Consider the following 6000-nt stretch of genomic DNA (forward strand, 5'->3'; position numbering starts at 1 on the left):
AGAGAGCTTTTTGTACTCTGGTTGTTACTGTGATTTTACCGTAAAATGGTGCTCTATGAAAAATATTTAGTTTCTCAGCTAAATTGTTATAATGGAAAAAATTGTCACATAAATATATGGTGATGGAAGAACTGACTCTGGGTGGTGAACACACAATGTGATATATAGATGATGTATTACAGAATTATACACCTGAAACCTACATAACTTTACTAACAATTCTCACCCCAATAAACTTGAATTTAAAAAAAATAAGATGTGACATGTTAGTGTATTTAAAATAGTTACCTAGTTGGTATTTAAAAATAATTATCTAGTTGGTATTAAAGAATTATTTCTAAGTAAACACAAATCCAAATGGTGAAATTCCAGTTATAGGCAGATTTCTTCTGAAGTTTGCTATTTATTTTAAACATCTTTTAAGTGCATTTTTTTTGTTGCATATTGACTTGCAATAGGAATCCCTTAACAAATCCACATTACTAAATTTTAGGCTTGACTTTTCAGTAACATTGTAGACTAGATAATGACAGAAGCCTTCCTGGTATAGCTCATATTAAAATGGTGAATAATAAATGTTTTAATGCATGGCTCCGTTATGATTAAGTCAGAGAATTTTTAGAAGACAGAATTCACAAGAAAGAAAGAATTCAAAGGGGTAAGCATTGCTTTGTGAGACTCTGGCAACCCCTGGTGGTCCAGTGCTAGGATTTTAATGGGCTACTTGCACCCAAGATGAAAGAGAAAGCGGGGTGTGAGGATAAGGAGGTGGGGATTTGGGTCAGAGACCTCTACTTAAAGGTAGAAAACCAAAAAGATAATAACAACATCAGTGACTAAGCAAAAATCCCCATTCATAGTCCCCCAAAAGAAAGTAGTCACCCTGCAGTGGGAGGCAGTTTTTGGGAGACAGTTTTCCTGTCTTTTTCGTCGACTCTAAAGAGAAAGCAGATAATATCTTCCCTTCACATCTCTAACTGCCTCTTCTAGTAAATTGGGGCCTATAACCACTCTTCCTATGTGGCTCCCCAAATTGCAGGTCAGAAGTTGAATTTAAAACCACTCCAAGTTGATGGTGTTCCCAGGTGCCTGGCAAAAACAAACCTGAACAGTCTCTGGAAGAATGTGCTTTAAACAAAGCTTCAAATAATCCCCAATAATAAAATTAGAATGAACAAGGGCTCAAAATAAGAACTCAATAAACACTTGAGGAAACAAATTTTCCTGAGCAAGTCTCAGCTAAAACAACAAACTATAGATTTAGTCCCTCTAAGAATACAGATTTTGGAATTATCAGATAAAGACTTTTAAATAAATATATTTAATATGTTCAAATAAATAAAAGAAGAACTTGCAAGTATTGTTAAGAAAAAGAGATTATCATAATTGACCGGAAAGATTTGAAAGAGTAAAAACAAATAGAATTTCTGAAAATAAAAAATATCATAATTCAAATTAGAAATTCAGTGTGACAAAGTAAATAGCAAATAGAATCAGCTAAAGAGAGTCCAGTGAACTGGAAACTAGAAGTGAAGAAATTACATAAAATGAGACACAGAGAGACAATGAGATGGAAAAATAGCAAAGATAAGTAAAAAAAAAAAAAAAAGACACAGAGGATAGAGTGAGGTTTAATTTACGTCTTGCTAGATTTCCAAAAGGAGAGAATAAAGAAAATAGGAGAGAGGCAATATTGAAATAGATCATAGCTGAAATTTTTCCTGAATTAATGAAAGAAATTGATCCTTTCATAGATTGAGGAATAAATCTCCAATAAATAGATTTATTAAATCTCAAGCAGAATGAATAAAAAGGAAAATAAAATTTCTTAATCCAAAAGACTAAATTAAAAAAAAAAAATCGGACAAAAAAGGATAAAAAGAAAATCCAAAATTGAAAATAAGAGAATAGAGCTAATTCCGAATATATCCATAATTACAGGCAGTATAAATAATGAATTAAACTAGTTAAAAGGCAAATATTGTCACACTTGGAAAAAAAAAGTAGTCCATCTATACATTGTTTAAAGGAGACATGTTTAAAACAAAATGACATGGAAGAGTTGAAAATAAAGTAATGGGAAAAGGTTTACCACGCAAAGGAGGAGCAGTAAAAGGAATACTAATTGTTAAAAGTGAAATAATAAAAGGATGTCCATTATTAAATAAAGCAATAACCATTTCTAATCAACATTTTACTGGATTTCTTAGAGAAAAAACTATATAAGGGTTGAAAAGATATAAATTCAACTGTCTTTATTCTTAGAAGGTATCACACATATATACATAAACATTTCTGGAGAATTATTTTAATTAAATTTATTATTAGAATTAGTAAAAGTTCAGCATAATTGATGAATTTAAGTTTACTAAAGTCAAATGATTTCTATATAATTGCCTTACAACAGCTACTCTCAGACATTCTTATGTTCTATATCTTAACAATTCCATTTCTACTCGTATACCCCAGAGCAACCCTGGCATATTTGCATGAGGAGACATGTTCCAGAATGTTCATCAAATAAAATCTTTACTTTCATATAAGAAAGGAAAGACAATTCTACTACATGGTATAGTACTATAAATATATATACATACACAGCAATAGCTTTAAAAATTAAGTATTTTTATTACTTGTTTTTAATTTGCTGTGCTGATAGAAAATAAAAATATGGAGGTTCCAGGTGTAGCAACTTGTCCTATGATTACATAAATTACCAATCCAGTTTATAACTGGAATTGTATTTCCATCTTGCTTTTTTCTTCAAATCTCAGTCTTCCAACAAGTTACTTATGAAAGAAATTTTCAGTTCTCTGAATATTTTTAAGCATCCATTTTCAAAGATGTAGTTGGCTCCATTAACAGTTTTTTATTTCATTACTCAGGGTCAGAATGGCATATGTCTTCAGTTTTATTAACATATTCTGAATTATTTTCCTTAAAACTGTAATAAAACCAATAACGAAAAACAAATGCTTAAAAGAGCCCAGCAGTAACCCCAATCTGGCAGAACGTGAACTTTCAGTAGAGCTATTCTTTAATTTGTCATGCCTGATTGGGAACAGAGAGAAAAAGGAAATTAACATTTTTCGGCCATCTACTATGTACCAGATGCTTTGCTTTCAATGCCTCATATAACCTTTAGAACCCTGAAATGTAGGCATTCTTTTATCTGGTTTACTGGAGAAGGAGCAGAGATACAGAGAGATCACTGTTTCTTTTTGTAATTCCCCAAGATCACATCTCGTAAGTGGTAAAGCTGGGAAGCCAGGTGACTCTAGTTCAATCCTCATGCTCTTTCCTCTATACCATGCCATCAAACACAAGGGGCTCCGTTTGAGGGGTCTTAGTCACGCCACTTAGTGTTAATCTTCAGGATCCAAGCTCTAGGTCAAGGCCTAAGTGAGAAGACGACACAGGATGTCTTAGTGGCCTGAGCTTCAGATATTCCATAGTCCTTAAAAGGGGTGAAGAAGTTAACTAAAAAGAGAGCACTTGCCTGAGAGTAGCTGAGGCAAGGGAGGGCCTCCAGTAGCAGAGGCTGTGAGTAGGCAGCCCTCAGACGAGATTTTGCTGGAGGATAAAGCTACATCTTGGGTGATCGGCAGAGAGAGCAATGGTGGGGCCAATCCGCAGGAGTGACTGTATCACTGTGGGAGGAATAATTGTACCCTGTGCATGCCGCCAGGACAGATGTCATGGGACCTGGACAGAAATGAATGGACATAGAGGCGAAAGACCAAGAGCCATAAAACATCTCAAGGGAAGCCAAAAAAGACTGAGGACACAGCTTGACTCAACTGTTTCTACCACTATGATGTGACATGTTTTTTTCCTTGCCTCTGACAACCTGGGAAGGAAAGGAGGAGAAGAAGAAAGAAGGAGCCCTGGGGTGGGGGGGGAATTCGATGTTTAAAAGAACCAATTTATATCCTAAATTGACTGCATAAGCATTTGAAGGAGACTGTTCTAAAACCAAAGGCTGGACTTCTTTGGCTACACAGTTTTTGCTACAAAACAACAAACGTGGACTCATGAACAAGAGGAATTTAGTTTCAAAGAAACTAAATGCCTGTCTACACACATGATTTATGTCTCTACCTTTAAAACCCACAATATAAGCATTATTATTGCCATTTCATAGGTGAGGACATTAAAACTCAGAGAAGTTAGATGCATTCTCTGTAGAATAGAGCACAGAGCAATAAATGACAAAATGGAGTTTGTAGCATGTGACTTTGTGCCAAAGCTCTTCCTCCCTCGGTAAGAGCTGATTTTTGCTGGGAAAATGGTAAAGTGGTGCCTCTTTACCAACATTCTATGGTGTGGGTCGTATTGTTTATACCCCTTTATGATTGCTACAGGACAGGCACACGGGATACATTCACAGAAGCAAATCTAATGCTACTGGAATTTCATGTGAGAACAACACATTCCTTGCAGTTGTTACATTTGATGACAACTTAGTGAACAGGAACATCTCATTGGAAATAAATGTCAGTCCTGTTAAGACATAATTATTCTCTTCTTCCACTCTGCTCAAGAAAGAACAGAAACTCTCTAGTCAAATGCAGCTTAATTTTTTGAGTTAGAAGTTAACACAAAGCTCTCTGTTGTAGGTGCCCTGATTTTCACAAAGCTGAATCTGAACAAATAAAAGCACAAGCCCCTACAATATGCAGCTTCTTTCTCCACTGGGGGTAAAGGCAAACTCCCCAGTTGGGTGCCCAACTCAATATATTGTGCTACTCCAATCCCAGTTAGTTCCCAGCACTCTTCTGATTTTTGCCTCCGATGAAGATAAGATGGGTGTATGTGGATGAGTATGGGAGCCCAGAAAAGAACAGAAGCAGCCTCTTTGGTTCTGGGTCTGCCACTCTATCCATAGCCTTCTCCACCACCGCTCTTTTCTACCTTGCTCCCACCTCCAAACATGGGCTGGATCCTGCTAAGCAGGAAGAGCATTTCTCCCACAAAGCATTTCTCTCATAGAATTTTATTGGTCTTTATGACCATGTTTTTAAAGAACAATAAAAGTTTTATTGAAAATATGATCATATATTCTTCATTTTCTGGAAGGATCCATATTACTTGTTTCCATCTGGTTTATACTCATAGTTACATCTTCATTCATCAATACCTCCATCTCATTTGTTGGTTCCCCTGTCACTGTATTTTGGTAGCATCAGTTGGAGGACTTGCTGATAAATCTGAAAGCCAATTGTATACTGTTTCCAATAATCCCTACCCCCTCCCAATAAAGAAGTGGATACATGTGAAGTGCCTCAGGCCAGTCTGATATTTGAGTGCCCCTCAATTAAATTCCCTTAAATATTTGTTCAGCATTAACGTAGATGTCAGAACGAGTGCTGTTTAGGAGGAAAGACGGAGAAGCAGGACTGCTATTGGTGTAGAGATTGGCATCTGCTTCCCTGAGCATCTCAGCTCTGGTTCCAAATGTGCACATCTATTTAGCAGAGCAAAAGCTGCACAGTTAACGACTGAAGAAATGAGAATCTGTCTGGCCGACAATGACTGCAATGTTTCTAAGAAAATTTGATGTTTCCAACAGTACACAAACAAGGCCAACATAATCAATGTTACTAACGGGAAATTTTTTTCTAATAGAACATAGGCAAGGCTAAACTGCTACTGTGAATGTTACTAACATTTATACTTTGAGTCATTTCTGCTTCCTTATCAATGACAACGCTAGCCCCACTCTGATCTTGCTGCCTCTGGACCAAAATTTTTGAGATACTAGTCACCAAATTGCCCGTGTTTGTTGGCAGCATCCACTCCAGAACTGGTCCTTGATCCCCTCATCTCCTTTCAGAACCATCTACCAAAGGCCCAAACTCCATATAAGAAGCTCCTCCCAGGTTTTCTTACTAAGACACCTAAAACTTCCCAGCTATGACCTCACCTGCATCAAGTGAATAAACCTAACTAAGAAATAAAGTTGTGAATACTAATCTGTTCCTACTGGTCTTGGTTGTT

This window comes from Rhinolophus ferrumequinum, chromosome 10, assembly GCF_004115265.2.
Source record: "Rhinolophus ferrumequinum isolate MPI-CBG mRhiFer1 chromosome 10, mRhiFer1_v1.p, whole genome shotgun sequence".
In the NCBI taxonomy this organism is placed as follows: Eukaryota; Metazoa; Chordata; class Mammalia; order Chiroptera; family Rhinolophidae; genus Rhinolophus; species Rhinolophus ferrumequinum.